Genomic DNA, 22,141 nt, shown 5'->3' with positions numbered 1-22,141 from the left:
GATGGCCTGAGCTGAAATCAGGACTTGGATGCTTAACCTGAGCCACTCAGGTGCCCGGAGACAAATTTTTTATGTTTAAATGGATTTTACCCATGAAATATAAATGTATTAGGAAAGATTTTCTCTTCTGTATTGTGTGTGTGAAGTAAAAGAGAGGGATTACAAGTTAAAGGTAATAGAAAAACAGTTTTCATATATATCATCACTCAATAAAGACATAATAGATAAAGTAGTACTGTTTTTTAAGTAAGATTTATTTATTTTATTTGGGGAGGTAATGACAGCAGGATAGAGGGAGAGGGAGAGAGAGTCTTGTGCCAGATTCTGCACGAGTCTGGAGCCCAATGTAGGGTTCCATCTCACAATCTTGAGATCATGACATGAGCTGAAATCAAGAGTCAGACTGAGCCCAGGAGCCCTTGGACAGGTTATTTAAACCAGTGCTCAAATGCGAATGTAAGAATCATTTAGGGATTTACACCAAGGTTTCTCAATTTTCCTGATGTTAAAATAGAGATAATAATAAAACTTAACCGTTTGGGGTGTTGAAAAGTTCCTTGTACAATATCTAGTGTAAGTACTGTTTGTTGATATTACTGAAAGATAAATACATATTTTATTTATTTATTTATTTATTTATTTATTTATTTATTTATTTATTTATTTAATTTATTTATTTTTAAGGATTTTATTTTATTCAGAGAGGCACAGAGAGAGAGAGGCAGAGGGAGAAGTAGGCTCCATGCAGGGAGCCTGATGTGGGACTCGATCCTGGGTCTCCAGGATCATGCTCTGGGCTGAAGGCAGCGCCAAACCGTTGGGCCACCGAGGCTGCCCTATTTTACGTTTTTTTAAATGGGAAAACTAAACATTGTGAAGATGTTATTAGCAAATAAGCACAGGTTTAAGACCATTCTAATGAAAAGCCCTTTAACCTCAGGGACCCTATTTGCCAGTTGTTTCCCAAATGAATGTGGAATCACACAGAGACGTGGGAACTCACGAAAAATCCATGTCTTCTAGGAGATTTGCACAGAATCCCACTCTTGACTTAGACGTTGTGAACTGCCTGTGGAGAGGGCCATGTGGCAAGGAGTGGCAGGCAGCCTCTAGGAGTTGAGTGACTCCTGGCCAAGAGCCAGCAAGGAAACAGAAAGAGAATTGAGACCTGCCAACAAGTAAGCTTGTTAGTAGGCTTGGAAAAGAACCCAAAGCCTCAGATGAGTTCACAGTTCCAGTTGACACTTTGATTTCAGCCTTGTGAGACCCTAAGTGGAAGACTCAGTTAATCCTTGCTCACAGTCCTGACAACATAGAAACTGAGATAGGGTTGCCTGGCCGGCTCAGTCAGAAGAGCTTGGGACTCTTGGTCTCAGGGTCCTGGGTTTGAGCTCCACATTGGGTGTAGAGATTACTCAAAACAAAACAAAACAAACAAACAAACAAAACCCCACACACAAAAAACCCAAGCCCCCACAAAAACCTAAAAAAAAAAAAAAAAAAAAAAACCCCATACATTTATGTTGTTTTAACTTAGGTTTCATAATTATTTCATAAATAATCACAAAATAAATTTGTAGAGGCCATTTAAAAGCAAACTAGTAGTAATACTAAAATTTGGTGGAAAGGGGAGCATCCAGGATTGGTCTCAGAATATTTAGCCTGGGTATTAAGGGATGATGGATAAAACATAGGTGAATATGAGTGAGGAAATTTTAAACAGGAGGAAGAGCTTGAAAAGCGGGAAGATTAAAAAAATGCAGAGAATGTTTGCTGGCACAGCTTATTTACTGTTTAGTATTGTAAAGTATGGTGAAAAATAATAAGGCCAGGAAAGGTAGGTTGGGGGCAAAATGTGGAGAGTTGTAGAAGTTGGACTGACAGCTGTTTTTATTCTAGGAGGTATAGAGAATTTTTATGAGGAGATAACATCACATCTGTATTTGAGCACTTCAGGTCATTTGTGGAATTTACTGTAAAGGTGTTATGAGGTTTAGAGTACGGCTTTCTTCAATTAAAAGGGTAGGAAGGGGGCACCTGGGTTGTTTAGCGGTTGAGCATCTATCTACCTTTGGTTCTACTTTTGGCTTGGATCATGATCCCTGGGTCCCAGGATCCAGTCATGCATCGGGCTCCCCAAGGGGAGCCTGCTTCTCCCTCTGCCTATGTCTCTGCTTCTCTCTCTGTGTGTCTCATGAATAAATAAATGAAATCTTAAAAAAAAAAAAAAAGGGTGGGAGGGGCTATACATTTTTTTTCGTGTTTAGGTTTTTTTCATTTTACATCAGTTCTGCCTACACCTATTCCATTTACAGTTCTCCAACAGAAGCCTTTACTGAAGTTCCACTAGTCTTCTGAAGTTTTCACACATACAAGAGGTTGTGGAATGCTTTTGAATCTTTTTTTTTTTTTAATTTTTATTTATTTATGATAGTCACAGAGAGAGAAAGAGAGAGAGGCAGAGGGAGAAGCAGGCTCCATGCACCGGAAGCCCGATGTGGGATTCGATCCCGGGTCTCCAGGATCGCGCCCTGGGCCAAAGGCAGGCGCCAAACCCAGGGATCCCTGTGGAATGCTTTTGAACACAACAAATAGGTACTATTCTTGAGATAAAAGCAGAACTCTTGGGCAGCCCGGGTGGCTCAGCGGTTTAGTGCCGCCTTCAGCCCAGGGCCTGATCTTGGGGACCCGGGATCGAGTCCCACGTTGGGCTCCCTGCATGGAGCCTGCTTCTCCCTCTGCCTGTGTCGCTGCCTCTCTCTCTCTCTCTCTGTGTCTCTCATGAACAAATAAAATCTTAAAAAAAAAAAGCAGAACTCTTTCCCAGTTATTCTAGCTCATGTTGATTTTTCTTATTTCTGAATTCCTGAATGTTCTTTCCATACCATGGTCCTCTGTGTGCCTGGTCATCAGGTTGATGCAGATGATAGAATCAATCAGGGCTGTGTGTTGCACAACTCCAAGAGGGAGCCATTCATACTGTATTTATGTGAATACTGCTCCCTGGAGTTGAATACCTCAGTAGCTCTGGGTTGTGTGATGCTCTTTGTGAAAACACCATTAAATATTTTGGATAAATAAATATGGATTATTTCTCTCTTTTTTTTTTTAAATTTAGTACTGGATTTGCTTCATATGTATTTCCCAGGTTTGTTTTCTAGCAGAAAAGAGGTAGCAAAGGCAGATGCTCTACCACTGAGCCACCCAGGCATCCCTTTAGATATTTTTTAATCTATATTTAATCAAACATTTTTGTTAGTCTTTTTCTTATTTTTTTTTTTTTTAAGATTTTATTTATTTATTCATGAGAGAGAGAGGCAGAGACATAGGCAGAGAGAGAAGCAGGCTCCATGCAGGGAGCCAGACGCAGGACTTGATCCCAGGACTCGAGGACTATGCCCTGGGCCAAAAGCAGATGCTCAACTGCTGAGCCATCCAGGGATCCTTAGTCTTTTTCTTATTAATGACCTACATGAGGTTTGACATTTTATAAATTTATTGTTTGTGAACCTTGGTTCAGTTAGGATTACTGTATTATTTTTCACTCTATTGAGATGTACTTATTATTGAATAACTAACATACAATATTGTATTAGTTTCAGTTGTACAACACAGTGACTCCTTATATACATTATAAAATGTATATAATTTGTCGTCATACAAAGTTTTTATAATATCATTGGCTGTATCCCTTATGCTGTACATTATATCCCTGTGTCTTATTTACTTTACATCTGGAAGATTGTACCTCTTAATCCCCTTCACCTATTTGGTTCATCCCCTCCCCCCCTTCCTGCTGGCAACCATCAGTTTGTCATCTGTATCTCTGGGTTTGTTTTTGTTTGTTTTGTTTGTTGGGAAATCATACAATATTTGTCTTTGACTTATTTCACTTAGCATAATACCGTCTAGGTCCATCCATGTTGAAATTTAAAATAAATATATTTTAGTTTTAGTAATATGTAATAGGTTTCCTTCATTTTACAAAAGTTTTATGAATTATTTAAATTATAGAAATAAGGGCACCTGGGTGGCTCAGTGATTGAGCCTCTGCCTTTGGCTCAGGTCCTGGGATCGAGTTCCGCATCAGGCTCTTCACAGGGAACCTGCTTCTCTCTCTCCCTATGTCTCTGCCCCTCTCTCTGTGTCTATCATGAATAAGTAAATAAAATTAAAAAAGATTTAAGTTAGGGACGCCTGGGTGGCTCAGCAGTTGAGCATCTGCCTTCAGCTCTGGGCGAGATCCCGGGGTCCTGGGATCGAGTTCCACATTGGGCTGCCTGCATGGAGCCTGCTTCTCCCTCTGCCTGTGTCTTTGCCTCTCTCTCACTGTGTGTCTCATGAATAAATAGATAAAATCTTAAAAAAATTTAAATTATAGAAATAATACTAACTTGGGAAAAATTACTCTGACACAATATAAACATTTTGGGATATTTCCTTCTAGTCTTTGATAGATTTTTTTCTGTGTAGGTGTAATTAGTCTCTCAGTTTCTAATCTGCTTTTCCATGTTAAATACTTTGATGTGTCATTTTCTGGTTTTGCTAACAGTAACCCCTTTTTATGGCTGAAGGCTATTCTATTATGTGGTTATGTCATAAATGCTCAACAGTATTAAGAAAATGAGAAAATTTTAAATCACTTTCATGCTGTAGTGACTTTGTTTTTAAAAGATTTTATTTATTCACAAGAGAAAGAGAGAGAGAAAGAGAGATAGGCAGAGACACGGGCAGAGGGAGAAGCAGGCTCCATGCAGGGAGCCCAATGTGGGACTCGATCCCAGTACTACAGGATCACACCCTGGGCTGAAGGAGGTGGTAAACTGTTGAGCCACCTGAGCTGCCCTATTTTCTACCTACATACGCGTGGTACCTCACTCTAGTATTTTGGTTAAGAAGTTTATATTAAGGGATCCCTGGATGGCGCAGCGGTTTGGCGCCTGCCTTTGGCCCAGGGCGCGATCCTGGAGACCCGGGATCGAATCCCACGTCGGGCTCCCGGTGCATGGGGCCTGCTTCTCCCTCTGCCTGTGTCTCTGCCTCTCTCTCTCTCTGTGACTATCATAAATAAATAAATAAATACCTAAAAAAAAAATTATAAGAAGTTTATATTAAAAATTACCATGCAGGGATCCCTGGGTGGCGCAGCGGTTTGGCGCCTGCCTTTGGCCCAGGGCATGATCCTGGAGACCCGGGATCGAATCCCACATCGGGCTCCTGGTGCATGGAGCCTGCTTCTCCCTCTGCCTGTGTCTCTGCCTCTCTCTCTTTCTCTCTGTGTGACTATCATAAATAAATAAAAATTTAAAAAAAAAAAAAATTACCATGCAGCAAAAAACTGACCTTTTGTTACATAGTTGTGTGAATTTAACACATGTAACCGCCACCATTATAGTCAGGTACAAGCCAGGAAATATTGTTCTATCTTGCTGTAGTTACCCCCCACTTGCCCTTAACCCTTGGCAACTGCTGATATGTTACTCATCACTAGTTTTGTCTTTGAGAATGCCATGTAAATGGCATTATATAGTGTATAACCTTTTGAGACTTTTTTTTTTTTTAACATTTTATTTATTTATTCATCAGAGATAGAGAGAGGCAGGTGCAGAGACAACAGGCAGAGGGAGAAGCAGGCTCCATGCAGGGAGCCTGTTGTGGGACTTGATCCTGGCTCTCTGGCTCTCCAGGATCACGCCCTGGGCTGAGGGTGGTACTAAATTACGCTGAGCCACCCGGGATGCACTTGAGGCTAGTTTCTTAAATTCACTTTAATGCCTTTGAGATTCATCTGTGTTGTTTTATGTGTTAGTAGTTCATTCTGTTTATGGCTGAGTTCATTGTGCTAATGAGTAATGGTTTATCCATTTCGCTGTTGAGGAATGTGTTGGTTGTTTCTGCTTTTGGCAAATAAGAATAGAATTGCAATAAACATTTGTGGCAGATTCTCCTTTGAATGTTACATTTTCATTTCTCTAGGATAAATACCCAGAAGTAGGGTTGTTGCATAATTGGTAAATATGTATCTACCTTTATAAGAAACTGGGAAACTTTTTCAGAGTGGCTGCTTTGTTTTGCATTTCCACCAGCAGTCTATTTGAAATGCAGTTGATCTTCATCCTTGCTTGTACTTGGTACTGTCAGCATTTTCATTTTAGTCATTCATTTTTTTTTTAAAATTTTATTTATGTGAGAGCATGAACAAGTGGAATGGGAGGGGGAGAGGGAGAAGCAGAGCCCACACACTCCCACCCCAACTGAGCAGGGAGCAACATGCAACGATAGATCCCTGGACCCTGAGATCATGACCTGAGCCAAAGGTAGACACTAAACCCACTGATTCACCCAGGCCCCCCCCCCTTTTTTTTTTTTTTTTAGCAATTCTAATATGTGAATAGTAGTAGATTATTGTGATTTTAATTTCTCTATGGCATATGTTGTGGAACATCTTTTTTTTTTTTTTTAACTGAACCATCTTTATTGGGGAAAGCTAGGATTACAAGGGCCGATGTAAGAGTTGGCATTGGGGCCCTTTTTCTTGCCAAAGATGGGCATAACATTGACAAAGCACCGGTTGTACTGCTTCCACTACTTGGCTCAGCCTGTCTTCTTTTTTTCTCGTTTGGCCACCTTGGGAGTCTGCCCTCTTACTTTCCCAGCATGGGCCAGGGAACCATGGACCTTACCTCCAAGCGTGTGGCCAGTTACTTCCAGGGTGGTCAGAGCCTTTATTCCACACTGACCTGGGGTAGCCTAGTCCTCTAGAGGCATGCCTACTAGGAGCACTACTTAATCTTGTAGAGCAATGCCCTCTAGCGAGGCTACATGAACCTTGATCTGGGCGACTGTCTCCTGCCTGGTCGCCTCAAGGATGTGTAGCTCCTGGGTGTGGACAAAGAGCTGCATGTTGGAGACAGAACTGCCGCTATTGCAGGTGTTACAGCAGAGATGGAATCTGGAAAGAGGAAGCAGCAAGGGTGCTATGTCCTCATTGCCTACTGTGCACCATGTCACACTTTTTTTTTTTTCAAGATTATATTTGTTTATTCATGAGAGACTCAAAGAGGCAGAGACATAGGCAGAAGGAGAAGCAGGCTTCCTGTAGGGAGTCCGATGAGGGACTTAATCCCAGGATCCCAGGATCACTATTCCAGCCAAAGGCAGACGTCTGTTAACCACTGAGCCACCGGGGGGTCCCTTGTGCCATATCACTTTTAAGCATCTTTCTATGTGCTTTTTTTCCAACTGTATATCATCCTTGGTGAAGTGTTCTGCCCACTGTTTAACTGGGTTGTTGTTCTACTGATGGGATTTGAGAATTCTTTATGTGTTTTAGGTATGAGTTTTTTGCTGGATAGGATTTGCAGATACTTTTTTTCTGATTATGGGTAGAGCATTCCATCTTTCATTGTTAAGAGTATTAGCTATAGGTTTTTTGTAAGCACTTACTGTCAGGTTGAGGAAGTTCCCTTTTATTTCTAGCTTACTTAAGAGTTTTTGTTATGAATGGATGTTGAATTTTGTCCGATGCTTTTTCTGACTCAATTGCTGGGATCATTTGCGTTTAAGTTTTAGCCTGTTAATACGGTAGATGACATTGATTTTCAAATTTCAAATTGGCTTTGCATTCCTGGGGTAAAAAATAATCTCACCTGGTTATTGTGTATTTTTTTATATATAGCTGGATTTGCTAACATTTCGCGGAGGATATTTATAGTTGTTCATGAGACATATTAGTCTGTAGTTTTCTTGAGTCATCTGTGTCTTGGTTTTGGTATTAGGATAATGCTGGCCTCATAAAAATCAGTTGGAAAGTCTTCTCACTTTTCTGTTTCTTTTTGAAGAAGATCACATTTTATCATTGTCATTCCTAGATTCAGTCTTTATGAATTCAGCTACTTGATAAAATTTATTCCTTAATTAAAAAAAAATTTTTTTAAGAGAGAGTATGAGTGAGCCTGGTGGGGTAGGAGACCGGGGGTGGGGGGGATGGAGAGAGAGAGAGAGAGAATATCTTAAGTAGGCTCCATACCCAGCATGGAGCCCATCAGAAGGATTGATCTTATGACTCAAAGTTCATGACCTGAGCTGAAATCTTGATTTCAGAAGCTTAACGGACTGAGCTACCCAAGTACCCCCAAAAATATATTCCTAACACCAAAATCAACGCTTATGACATTTTTGTTGTCATTCATGGACATGTGCAATGTGGCAAAAAATTTGACTCACCTGAGTGGATATTCCCAGTTGAGGTCCCTCCTGGGGTTGAACAAGGTGGGATGCTCTGCCTTCTTGTTTATCTCTCGTAGTGAAAATGTGTCCTTTTTGTGACCTATTTAGTGCCTTGGCATTTTCATTTTCGTTGGTGCTTTCACTGTTTAAAATGACCCCAAAGTGTAGTGCTGAAATGCTGTGTAGTATTCTTAAGTTCAAGAAAGCTGTATATATATAAAAAAAAACAACAACAAAAATCAGCTGTGATGTTCCTTATGGAGAAAATTGCTTGTGTCAGATAAGATTTATTTAGGCATGAATTTTACTCTTGGCCAGGAGTTCAGTGTTAATGAATTATTAATATGTGTTATATAAGATATCTTTATTGTTACTTTTAAAGATTTTATTTATTTATTCACAAGAGACACAGAGAGAGGCAGAGACACAGGCAGAGGGAGAAGCAGGCCCCACGCAGGGAGCCCGACATGGAACTTGATCCCCGGACTCCAGGATCACGCCCTGGGCCAAAGGCAGGCTCTAAACCACTAAGCCACCCAGGGATCCCTATATAAGATATCTTTAAACAGAAGTACATAAAATCAAAGTTATATTGATTAGTTGACATAAATATGAGCAGAGTCTTGTAGGAACCTAACTTTGTATTTCCTCTAGGAGCATTGGTTCAAATATTTGCTAATATAGTGTTTGCAGTGACCTTTATAGAACATAACTGTTGTGAATTGTGAGAATCAATAGTTTCTTCTATAAATGTTTGATAGAATCCACCAGTGAAACATTCTGGGTCTGTTTTTAAGATTTTATTTACTTATTTAGAGCAAGAGAGAAAGCACAGAAGGAGAGGGAGAAGCAGACTACCCACTGAGCAGAGAACCCAGTCTGGGACTCGATCTCAGGGCCCTAAGATTAAGACTGCTTATATCAACAATAGCAACACTGTTGAAGATGTTGGCTACCTGGAGCCTGTGGGTTTCAGCCACAGTTCCCTCCCTGCTGCATGTGGAGCAGGAAGGAGATTGCTGGAGACAACACTCTTGTCCTACAGAGTATACCTAGAGAGTGACAGCATAAGAGAGGACCTTTTGCAGAGGGAGCAAAACAGTTCTTTTTGGTATATATCGAGGAGTGGAATTGCTAGGTCATCTGTTAGCTCTGTGTTTAACTTTCTGAGGAATTGCCAAACTATTTGCCATGTGCCTGTTTACATTGTTACCAGCAATATTTGATTATTCTAATTTCTCCACATCCTTGCCAACACTCGTGGATTTCTTTTTTAAAATTTTTTTATCATAGTCATTCTGGTGGATGTGAACTTGTATCTCATTGTGGTTTTGATTTGTATTTTCCTGGTGAATGATGCTATTCATATGCTTTTTTAAAAAGGTGCTTTTCATAGCATCCTTTCATGTGTCTACTGACCATTGTCTAGTCTGTCTTTGAAGAAATGTCTATTCATATCCTTGGCCAATTTTTTAATTGGGGTATTTGTTATTTGTTGGTTCATACAAGTTTTTTATCAGATGTTAATTGAAATATTTTCTTCATTTTGTGGGTTGTTTTTTCACTTTCTTTGTTTTTGTGTTTTTTATTTGTTTAGTTTTTTAAAGACTTTTTTCAGTAACCTCTCTACACCTGACATGGGACTTGAACTCACAGTCCTGTGATTAAGTCTCATGCTCCACTGACTAAGCCAGCCAGGCACCCTGTTCTTTTACTTTCTTGATATGACATACACAAATTTAATTTTTGAGTAGAGGTTTTTTATTTTTTAATCATTAGATAATTTCTGTGTTTCTGTTTTCATGTTCACTTCCTCTTCTGTTATTGATTCATTGAATGAAGTGTTTTTTTGTTTTGGTTATTTTTCAGTTCTAAAATTTACATTTGCTTCTACTTTGTATCTTCCTCTTCCTTCAAGAGTGTTTACCTTTACGTGGAGCATTTTTATAATAGCCGCTTTTAAGTCTTTGTGAAACATTTCCCATATCAGATTTATCTTGTTGCTTCTATCTTTTGATTTTCTTTCCTAAGCAAATTGAGGTTTTCTTGGGTTGCTATACCTAGTAAATTTAGATTGTAATTGACACTTTGTATCTTGTTTGAATTTTGAGAATGTTGATAGTTTTGTTTTAGCAAACAGTTGACTGAATTGTGTTTAGCCTTCAAGTTTTTTTTTTCAAGTTTTTTTTAAATAATAAATTTATTTTTTATTGGTGTTCAATTTGCCAACATACAGAATAACACCCAGTGCCCCCCTCAGTGCCCGCCACCCAGTCACCCCCACCCCCTGCCCTAGCCTTCAAGTTTTGACCAGCCGTCTGTGGGTTGTTGTTTCAATGTCAGTTAAGTCTTCAAATACTTTTGACTGCTATTTGGATTTGTCCTTTGTGTGAACTGTCATAGTATCTGGGATTTGGGTGGTGGTCTTCCCTGTGGGTTGTGAAACTATGGCCTGTGGGCCAGATTCAGTTCACTGCCTATTTTTATAAATGAGATTTTATTGAAACACAGCAATGCCAACTTGTTTGTAATTTTTGTGGCTGCTTTCATACTTCAGTGGTCACATTTGAGCAGTTGTGACAGAAGCTGTTTGGCCTACAAAACCTAAAATATTTACTATTTGGCCCTTTGTAGAAAAGTTTTACTGACTCCAATCTATCCCATAGTTTAGTTCTCAAAGTCTATCTATGCTTTTTTTTGTATCCAGCCCGTATATGCACAGCTTAGGTGTTACTGAAGGATTTCATTCATAAGTTTAAGGGGCTTACTTTCCTGAGTTCTTTTGTCTGATTCCATGGAACTCCCATTTTTCATCTTTGGCCAGAAATTTCTATATTCCTCTCTGTATATTTCCACAACTCTGTTCCCCTTGGGCCAAGCAGCAGGAGACAAGAGACTTAAAAAGAGCAATGGGGTTTTGTCTCAGTCTCTTGGGACCATAACTCCTCTGATATGGAGGGGATGGTTTCCCTCCTTTGAGAGTTTTAGGCACCTACTTATTCTGTTGCTGTTGTTGCCACAGAATAGCTTGGGTTCTGAGGTATGAGAGAACAAGGAAAATTAAAAGAAAGAAAATGGAGTAATTCTTGTTTTGTTGCTGCACATTAGGAGACTTCTATCCTAATGGCATTATCCACACTGATGCCCATATCCAGGTTTTTGGCTGTGTTGAGTTCAGATTGAGAGATACTGATGGGGAAAATTTACTAAACTCACTGCCAGTTGATATTTTGAATTCTGGTCTTCCCCAGTCTGTCTGCTACTATTTACTTTGTTGTATTTGATTTGTTAATATTTTGTTAAGGATTTTCCTCACTGTGTTAGTGAGAGATACTGATCTGTAGGGTTTTTTTCCCCTATAGTATCTTTATCTAGTTCTGGAATTAGGATATTGCTGGCCTAAGAATGAGTTAGGAAGTATTCCTTCTGCTTCTACCCTCTGGAAAACATTGTAGAGAATTGGTATAATTTCTGCCTTCAATGTTTGGAGGAGTGCCTGGGTGGCACAGTTGGTTAAGCGCTGACTCTCAGTTTCAGCTTAAGTCTTGGTCTCAGGGTCATGAGATGAAGCCCCAAGTCCAGCTTTGCTCTAGGCATGGAGTCTGCTTGAGATTCTCTCTCTCCCTGTTCCTCTGCCCCTCCTGTCCTCTGTCTTTCTTAAATAAATATATAAATCTTAAAAAAAAAAAGTATGCCATGGGATGCCTGGGTGGTCTCAGGTGCCCTATAGGTCCTATTCATAATAGATATAATTATCTATTTAAGATCTTTTGCAGGGCATCTGGGTGGCTCAGTGGTTGAGTGTCTACTTTTGGCTCAGGTCATCATCCTGGGATCTGGAATCGAGTCCCACACTGGGCTCCTTGCAGGAAGCCTGCTTCTCCCTCAGGCTATGTCTCTGCCTCTCTTTCTCTGAGTGTCATAAATAAGTAAGTAAATAAATAAATCTATCTTAAAAATTTTTTTTAAAAATTTTATTTATTCATGATGGACATAAAGAGAGAGAGAGAGAGAGAGGGGGGGGGGGGGCAGAGACACAGGCAGAGGGAGAAACAGGCTCCATGCAGGGAGCTTGACGTGAGACTCGATTCCAGGACTCCAGGATCGTGCCCTGGGCCAAAGGCAGGTGCCAAACCGCTGAGCCACCCAGGGAATCCCCTATCTATCTTTAAAAAAAGAGTATTGTAGAATTTGCCAGAGAACCAATGTGGGCCTGGTGCTTTCTGTTTTGGAAGGTTATTAGCTATTTATTCCATTTCTTTTTAAAAAAATATTAATTTATTTGAGGGCAGCCTGGGTGGCTCAGCAGTTTAATGCTGCCGCCTTCAGCCCAGGGCCTGATCTTGGAGACCTGGGATCAAGTCCCACATCGGGCTCCCTGCATGGAGCCTGCTTCTTCCTCTCCTTGTGTTTTTGCCTCTCTCTCTGTGCATGTGTGTGTCTCTCATGAATAAATAAATAAAATCTTTAAAAAATAATAATAAAATTAATTTATTTGAGAGTGAGAGTGCAAGAGAACATGAGTGGGGGGGAGCATAGAGGGAGAGGGAGAAGGAGAAGTAGATTCCCTACTGACCAAAGAGCCTGATGTAAGGCTCGATTCCAGGACCCTGGGATCATGACTTGAGCTGAAGGCAGATGCTTGACCAACTGAGGCACCCAGGCACCCTAAAATTCAGGTTTTTGCCTGCATTAAAATTTTTTTTAAATTTAAATTCCAGTTAACCGGGACACCTCGGTGGCTCAGCGGTTAAGCACCTGCCTTCAGCTCAGGGTGTGATCCTGGAATCCCAGGATCGAGTCCCACATTGGGCTCCCTGAATGGAGCTTGCTTCTCTCTCTATGTATGTCTCTGCCTCTCACTCTCTGTGTCTCATGAATAAAATCTTAAAAAAAAATTCCAGTTAACATACAGTTTAAACCCATATTGTTTTTTTTTTTTCCTTTAGATTTATTTATTTGAGAGAGAGAGAGAGAGAGAGAAAGCACCTGCACACGAGCCAGGGGAGGGGCAGAAGGAGAGGGAGAGAATCCAAGCAGACTCCATGCTGAGTGTAGAGCGTGTCTCAGGGCCCAGTCCCATGACCCACGAGGTGACGATCTGAGCAGAAACCAAGAGTTAAGACACTAAACTGACTGAGCCACCCAGGCGCCTCATAAACCTGTATTTTATTGTTACCACTTCCACCCTTTACCTCTTTTAACAGTAGTTTTGTTTTTTAAATTTCCCTTTGGAAGTAGACAAAATGGAGATGAAGATATGACTGCTGTGAAGTGAAGGAAGGCACCAAACTGACATACTCTGGAGTGGGGTGGAAAGAACATTTTCTTCTGAAATCTTTTCTTGTTTTCTCCACAGGTTAAGAGATTTAGGTAGAGACCAAGGATTATAGTATCATTATAAATATTGTCAATTTTAAAAAGTCAGGTCTTTAGATTTGTAAGGTAATGAATGGAAGGAGCAGTTCTTTGGTAAGTATCTTAGGTTGGCTTAGGTGAGGATCAATTTGCAAACACTAAATCTCACTGTCATATCTTTGGAGATTCAATATATGGAATATTTAATTTAGTTAAATATTTATTGAAGATTTACCATATGTCAGGCACATTCTGAGATCTGTAGATGTAGTAGTGAACAAATCAGAAAAAAAAAATCCCTCTAGGCATGAAACTTTACAATATGTGGGTGGGGTAGAAGACAGGCAACATAGTAAATACATAAATTATATGCATATTACCGTAGCAACAGGTGCTATGAGGAAGAGGAAAGCAGGATGGCTGGGGAATGCTGGGCTGGGATTGGAGTGGTTTGCAATTTTAATTGGATATTCTAGGAAGGCCTCGCTGAGAAGTTGACCTTTGACCAAACATTTGAAAGTGGTGAAGGATCAAGCTTTGCTGATATTCAGGGAAAGAGAGTTCTTTATACGAGGGAGCAGTCAGGACAAAGACTGAGGCAGGAATGTGCCTGTCTTGGTCTAGTAATGGTGAAGAGGCAGGTGTGGCTAGAGTACAATGATTGAGGAGAACAGATATAGGAGATAAAGTCAGGGAGGTAATATGTATAATTACTAGGACCAAACTGTGGTGTCTGGGATTCTTGGTAGGTTTTATTGCCTTCTTGTCTCAATTTACTCTCCAGATTGTGCTACCTAGATATTAGATAAGATCTCCTGGAATGGGGATGCCTGGGTGGCTCAGGAGTTGAGTGTCTGCCTTCGTAGGCTCAGGGCATGATCCCACGGTCCCAGGATCTAGTCCTGCTTGAGGCTCCCTGCAAAGAGCCTGCTTCTCCCTGTGCTCTGAGAGTCTCTGCCTCTCTCCTCTGTGTCTCTCATGAATAAATAAAATCTTAAAATAAGATTTATTAAAAAAATAAAATCTTTAGGAAAAAAGGTTTTCCCGTAGAGTTTCTATATACCAATAATAACAAAAATAATGGCAAATATAAAGTATGTAGAAATAAGTTGAATAAGAAATGTACAGAATCTAGGTGAGGAAAACTATAAAATCCTTGAAAAGGATGAGGGAAAGACTTGAAAAATTGAACAGGGCCAATTTGTGTTTGGACCAGAAGAATCAGTATGATCAAAATTTCAATTCTTGTCAAGTAAGTTTATAAATTTAAAACAGTTCTACTTTGCAAAACAATTCAAAAGTTCAACTGGGTTAGACTAAGAATATTATTTGTGTATTTTTGTATGTATGTATGTATTTATTTAAAAAAGATTTTATTCATGAGAGACACAGAGAGAGAGAGAGAGTCAGAGACGTAGGCAGAGGGAGAAGTAGGCTTCCTGCAAGGAGCCCGAATTGGGACTCGATCTGGGATCCCGGGATCACACCCTAAGCGGAAGGCAGAAGCTCAACAGCTGAGTCACCCAGGCATCTCTATTATCTTTTTGCGTGTGTGTGTGTGTGTGTGTGTGTGTCCACATTGCTCTTTTTAATAGTGGCATTCCCTCTTTTATTTGGTTAATTATCAATCTATTTTTACTAATTACTTGGAATTTAGACCATTCCAGTTTTATGATGTTACAAAAATATTTTAAGTAAATGTTGTACATATTTATTTGTGTTCTTGTAAATTCTTACATAGAATTGATGTAAGCTATAGAATTAATTTTTATATTGGAATTGATGGGTCAGAGATATATCCATCCAAGGCTGGAGAGTGCTAAATTGTGCTTCGAAAGGGTCGTACCATTTTATAGCAGTGGGTGACAGTGTCCGCTCCCCACACGCTGACAGATAATGGCCTTTTCAGTCTTTTTACTTTGGCCAACTCTGTAGGTGAAAAAAATCTGGTTTTGATTTCGATTTCTGAATTTATGGTTGTATGGCTGTGGTTAAACATCTTTGTAATGCTTACTGACTACTTGTATTTGTCTCTGTGAACTACCTTTTTATATCCTTTGCTAGTTCTTTTTTTTTTTTTAAATTATTGGTGTTTTTCTCATTTATTTATAAAAACCTTTTCTGTGTGTGTTTATATATTCTAATTTTCCCTAGTTTTTCTTTATACTTTGTTTATGGATTTGTGTGTGTACATGTGCATATGTATGATACCAAGTTTTTCGCTTTTATGTAGTTACAGTTGGTAATATTTTTCTTCTTCTGGTTTTGTGTCATTCTGTGGAAAGCATATGTAACAAAAGTAGAATCCATAAAGGACAAGATTTGATTGCAAAAAATGAAAAAAAAACTTTTGTGGGACAAATTAATATTTGCACTTGATAGAAAATGTGTGGGGGGGGCTTAAAAGGAAAAAAATCACCCACTGACCTACTACCCAGTGGCAACCACCATTGGCATTTCAGCCTTAATTTTTTTGCCCCCTTCTAACTTAATCTTGTTTTGGTTTGTGGAGAATTATTAGTATGTAGCATGGTCACTGACCTGGAGGTAACACCGGACTTACTAATTGTGGAGGAATGATGGCTCTTATTTCTTGCCTGAACTCTTCCAGTTCACTTAGGCTTCCTGTCAGCTGGGAAGGAACTAGAGCGAGGAGTTTTGGTATTAGGAGATCATCATTGTGAGGTTCAGAAATCTGTTCATGTAAAAGTTACTGTGAAGTCTTACCCTTCCTTGTGTTGTGAAGCTTTGCTTCATTATTAGTAAAGTTCTTTATATAGTGCATGCACTTTTTCTTTCTTTTAAACTTTGGAAGGGCAGAAAGAGTTTATTTTTAAGTTTTTTTTTTGTTTGTTTTTTTTTTAAGATTTTATTTATTTATTCATGAAAGACACACAGAGAGAGGCAGAGAAACAGGCAGAGGGAGAAGCAGGCTCCATGCAGGAAGCCTGATGTGAGACTTGATCCCCGGACTCCAGGATCATACCCTGGGGCTGAAGGCAGAAGCTCAACAGCTGAGTCACCCAGGCGTCCCTTTTAAAAAAAATTTTTTTAAAGATTTTATTTATTTATTCATGAGAGACACAGAAAGAGAGAGGCAGAGACCTAGGCAGAGGGAGAAGCAGGCTCTATGCAGGAAGCCCAACGTGGGACTGGATCCTGGGACTCCAGGATCACACCCTGAGCCAAAGGCAGACGCGCTTAACCGCTGAGCTACCCAGGCAACGGAGCCGAAAGAGGGTATCTTAATCTACTTTTTCATGGAGATTTAAATAGAAATTGTACATCTGGGGGACTACTGTGTGGATGGTGGTACTAATCACAGTGAGAAAACTGAGTTTTCTACTAAAAGAAAGGGAAAATTTAGTAAATCTACGTTGGAATTACCTGGTTATCTGTCCTCTTCGGGAGATTTTTTTTCTAGTTCTCTTTTGATTAAAACCTTGACTATTTTGTCTCTGTGAATAAGTGCATTTCACTGTGGAGAAAAGAGTAAGAAACTAAAATAAGTAAGAATGAGGGACGTCAGGCTGGCTCAGTCAGTAAAGCATGTGACTCTTGAGCTTGAGGTCCTGAGTTCAAGCCCAGTGTTGGGTGTGAAGCCTACTTAAAAAAATAAATAAAATTATTTAAATGATAAGATAAATAGGAATGATAAAAAAAAAATATATGTAGTTAGTTGCTGAAATTGCCCACTTCAAGTACCTAAGGTTGAGAAGGAAATGTGTCTCTGAGTCTGTGAGCAGACTTTTTGGATGTAGTGAGGCTTTAAGTTGATTGTTTTGAGTAAAGATTTAGAAGTCCAGATTCTGTTTGACATCTGTGAAATTCTTTAGTCCTAAAACAATTGCCTTGTCTTGGTAGCTTTAAAGCATTGCTTTTACTGGCTTCTGGGAATTTCATCATATAGTTAGTTAATTTACAAAGCTTAAATAAAAAATAACGTTAGGATTTTTTTTCCTACACTAGGTTAAAAGCTTTTTGTGACTAGTAGGCTCTAATTATTGCCAATGTATTCACCATAATTAGCTTTACTGTTACAAGCCCATGCATATATGGATTCAGAATATAGATTTGTTATCTACTTCAGGAGTTCTTAATTTTGATCTATGAATGGGCGGCTCTATGTCAGGACTATTTTGAAAATGGTAGACATCTCTTCCAAAGTGATAGAAAAAAGAAAAGGGTATTGTCAACAGAAAATCTAAGGGAAGAGCTTTAGGTATGGTTGGATTCATTCTTTAAATAAAGGCATTATTAAGATTTTGTTTTCTCTCTCACTCTTTTGCTTTTTTTGTTTGACTTTGGGATATTTGAAAGCTGTTAGCTTCAGTCTCTCATCATTTAAGTTGAAGTCCGGTAGTTCCTGGGGCAGAAAATGTCTTTTTCCTGTCATTCTGCTCCTGTAGCCTTAGTTTCAGTCTTCTGCCCATTTCTGAGCGAATACTGTGGTTGGAAAGTGCTAATTTGTTTCCTGCTTTATTGCTAGTGTTGGTTCCCACCATATGGACTGAGAATGGAGGAGGGAGGTGGGTCTCCAAAAGTAAATCAGGGCCTTTTAACCAGAGGAATGTTGAATGGAACATAAGTGGTTAAAATCACAAATTTACCTTAACTTTCATGGAGTCTGTGGACCCATAGAAACTAACCATAAAAATTCATTTTTTTCCTTCTGAGAAGGGTTTTTAATAGCTATCAGACTCTGAAAGGGGTATGCACCTGTAAAAAAGGTTGTTTTTGATACGACTCTAAAGCGAAAAGGGCATTTTAACTGAGGATAAGTTCATTACCGAAGATGTACTTGAGAATGATTTTTGAGAAACAGCGGAATTGGGTTAACTTAACCCTGTGAAGATAGTTTGTTGAGGATAGTAGAGTATAAATTTGAATATTTTAGGTGACTTGTTATGTGATAGGACAACAGTTGACCCTTGAACAACATGGGTTAGGGGTGCTGATCCCCACGCAGTTGAAAATCTGAGTCTAACTTTGGACTTCCCCCCAGACTTAACTACTTACAGCATACTACTGTCAGAAGCCTTACTGGTAACATAGACAGTTGATTAATGCATATATTCTGTTACATGTATTACATACTGTGTTCTTACAATAAAGTAAGCTAGAGAAATGAAAATGTTAGGGAAATCATAAGAGAAAATACATCTATAGTACTCTACTGTATTTATTTATTTATTTAAAAGATTTTTAAAATTCATTTGTGAGAGACAAACACAGAGAAGGCAGAGACACAGGCAGAGGGAGAAGCAGGCTCCATGCAGGGAGCCCGACGTGGGACGTGATCCTGGGTATCCAGGATTACACCCTCAGCTGAAGGCAGCGCTAAACTGCTGGGCCACCCGGGCTGCCTGAGAAGCAGGCTCCTTGCTGGAAGCCCGATGTGGGACTTGATCCCAGGACTCCAGGATTATGCCCTGAGCCAGAAGGCAGACATTTAACCACTGAGCCACCCAGGTGTCCCTATTTATTTATTTATTTATTTATTTATTTATTATTTATTTATTTATTTAAAGGTTTATTTTATTTTATTTGTTTTATTTTATATTCATTTATTCATAAGAGACACAGAAAGAGGCAGAGACACAGGCAGAGGGAGAAACAGGCTCCCTGCAGGGGACTTGGGACTTGATCCCAGTTGTGGGATCTTGTGGGACTTGATCCAAGAATCCTGGGATCACGCCATGACCTGAAGGCAGACACTCAACCACTGAGCCACTCACGTGTCCCCCCCAAAATTTTTTTTAAGAGTTTATTTATTTATTCATGAGAGACACACACACACAAACACAGAGGCAGAGACACAGGCAGAGGGAGAAGCAGGCTTCCTGCAGGAAACCCAATGTGCGACTCAATCCCGGGACTCCGGGATTACGCCCTGAGCCAAAGGCAGATGCTCAACCACTGAGCATCCAAAGGACTTTATTTTTTATAATTTATGGTTTTATTGTATTACAATCAGAAGTTTGAACATTTCAAACATGTTTTTGTACTTATTGAGACTTCCTAATAAACAGGAGATTTTTCTAATTATTTTCACTAGTGGTTGTGAGAAAAAGTTTTTGAAGAGTTTGAAGTTTGGTATATCTTTGAAATTAACCTTACTCATTTTATTATTCATATACTCTTATCTCTGTTTGTAATCATTTTTTTAATATAATTTTTTAAATTTTTATTTATTTATGATAGTCACAGAGAGAGAGAGAGAGGCAGAGACACAGGCAGAGGGAGAAGCAGGCTCCATGCACCGGGAGCCCGATGTGGGATTCGATCCCGGGTCTCCAGGATCGCGCCCTGGGCCAAAGGCAGGCGCCAAACCGCTGCGCCACCCAGGGATCCCTCTGTTTGTAATCATAATGAGAATTGTAGTAGTAGTAGTAGAAGGAAGATTGGGAGAGAGATGCACTTTATTTTATTTATTTTTAAAGATTTTATTTATTTTATTCATGAGAGACAGAGAGAGAGAGAGAAGATGAGAGAGAGAGAGAGAGAGGCAGAGACACAGGAAAAGGGAGAAGCAGGCTCCACGCAGGGAGCCCAACGTGGGGCTCGATCCCGGGACTCCAGGATCACACCCTGGGTCAAAGGTAGGCGCTAAACTGCTGAGCCACCCAGGGATCCCCTTTAATTAGTTTTTTTAAAAAGTTTTATTTATTTTAGAGAGAGTGCGTGCATGCACACACACAAGCCGGGGGAAGAGTAGAGGAAGAGGGAGAGAAACCCTCAAGCCGACTTCCCTCTGAGATACAGCCAAATCCCAGGACCCCTAGATGATGACCTGAAACGAAGAGCTAGTCACCCACCTGACTGAGCCACCCAGGTGCCCGCCCCCCACCCCAGCTTCATTTTTGTGTGTATGGTTTAGCTTACTTAATTTTGTTGGAAATTTTTATCAGGGATTGTCTAACAACCCTAAAATTTGGAACCTACTTTTTAACTGAGACGTAGAATCCTTTTGCTGAAATTCTTTTCTGATAGTAACACATTTGTAGAGTGGTACTAACAGCATTGTTTTCCTATTCTTGTTCCTCCTTTGTTAGCTGGCTCATTTCTTTGAGGGATTGTAACATACAGATGGCTCAGAGTTGGCCTTTTTGATGACAAGTTTTGGATTCTCAGTAGCAATATTAGCTAAGGTTTATCAATTTTCATGAAAGGAAGGCTCTGTGCTATTGAGCTCATAAATTGCCTTCATCCCTGTCACCATGATGTCTTCATATGTGGGTCTGTTGGATATGCACATAGTGGTTTAAGACATTCTGGAGCATTTATTTGTTCAACCTGGCAGTTTGTTTAGGATTTCTGATAGGGTTTCTAACTTCCCTGTACTGGGGCTGCCCTGTTGCTGTTTGGTCTTCCTTGGCTTTGGAGAAAGCCTTGAGGCACAAAAGTGGAGAGACTCCTGGAACCTTGAGATAGGCCTATTGTCAGCCTGAGGTGAAACACTGTTAGTGTAAGTGGGAATTGTCCATAGCAGATGTGGCTGAGTTCACTTGTGTGGACTCAGGATGAGATACAGGGCACCAGCTGTTTCTGCTATATACTGTGCAAAAGATGGGAAACGGTCCCCAAACTCATCATTAGGAGATAGTTAAGTAAATTGTAGTATATCTATACAATGGAATATTATGCAGCTATGAAAAAGATCAGATGCTTTCTATATATAAACACAGGGACCTTCAAGATACTATAGTTGAATAAGATCATTTATTGAATATTGTATGTGACTTGTTGCCTTTTTTATGCAAAAGGAGAGTGTTTGCTTGTGATTACTTTAATGTTAGGAGGATACATAAGAAACTAGTGTCTGAGGAGGAGATGGGGGAAAATAAGAGGTGGATGGTGAGGGGGAGAAGGCAATAAAACTTTCCATGGTTTACTTTTTGTTTTCTTTAAATGTATCATCTGTTCTTTTTTGTTGTTGTTGTTGTTGTTCTTTTTTTGTTCTTTTTTTTTAAAGTAAAACTACCCCTATGAAATATTTATTATTGAGTTTGAATTTTATTTTCCATGGGATTAAATAAACTAGAATTTTTCATGGCTTTGAACTAAACTAATCAAATAGGACTTTGCTCTTATTTTGCCCTCAAATATTTCCATGCCTGGCAATTTGTCACTCCGTTCTCAGTTACATGTTGGGTCATCACAGGCTTGTGACTATTCAGTGCAATGATCTCTCTTCCCATTTGCTGTCACCCGGGCTGCCCCTGCATACATTTTATAGGAAGAATTAAACGTTCTTTATGTTTGTTTCTATAATTCTTTGTATCTTTTTAGTATTTGTTGTGTCATAGTTATAGTTGTCTGTCTCCCCTTTGCGCTACTTTTATTCTACCCTAGTTGACTATAGGATTTGTTTCTTACTTATCCTGCAGCCACAGGTTTTGGCATTTACACAGTTATTAATTGTATATTACAGTAACAACTAATTTTAGGAGTAGTATGGATGTGTAACTGATTGAGAGAGGAGGTATAGCATAATGCTTAGGAGCAAAGAATCTTGTCCTCCATCACTTACTAGCTAATGTTACCCTGGGCA

At 39.6% G+C, this 22,141-nt stretch overlaps 1 protein-coding gene and 1 pseudogene across 3 annotated transcripts in view; one reads left to right on the top strand and one right to left on the bottom strand.

Moving 5' to 3' along the window:
• Positions 1–22,141, top strand: part of ASXL2 (ASXL transcriptional regulator 2) — a 151,244-nt gene that overhangs the window by 30,493 nt on the left and 98,610 nt on the right. The window lies entirely within an intron of this gene.
• LOC102156961 lies at positions 6,475–6,909 on the bottom strand (annotated as a pseudogene).

The sequence above is a fragment of the Canis lupus genome, chromosome 17 (assembly GCF_011100685.1).
Source record: "Canis lupus familiaris isolate Mischka breed German Shepherd chromosome 17, alternate assembly UU_Cfam_GSD_1.0, whole genome shotgun sequence".
NCBI classification, from domain to species: domain Eukaryota; kingdom Metazoa; phylum Chordata; class Mammalia; order Carnivora; family Canidae; genus Canis; species Canis lupus.
The sequence above is the reverse complement of the archived record's forward strand: the minus strand, read 5'-3'. Positions and strand labels throughout refer to the sequence as shown.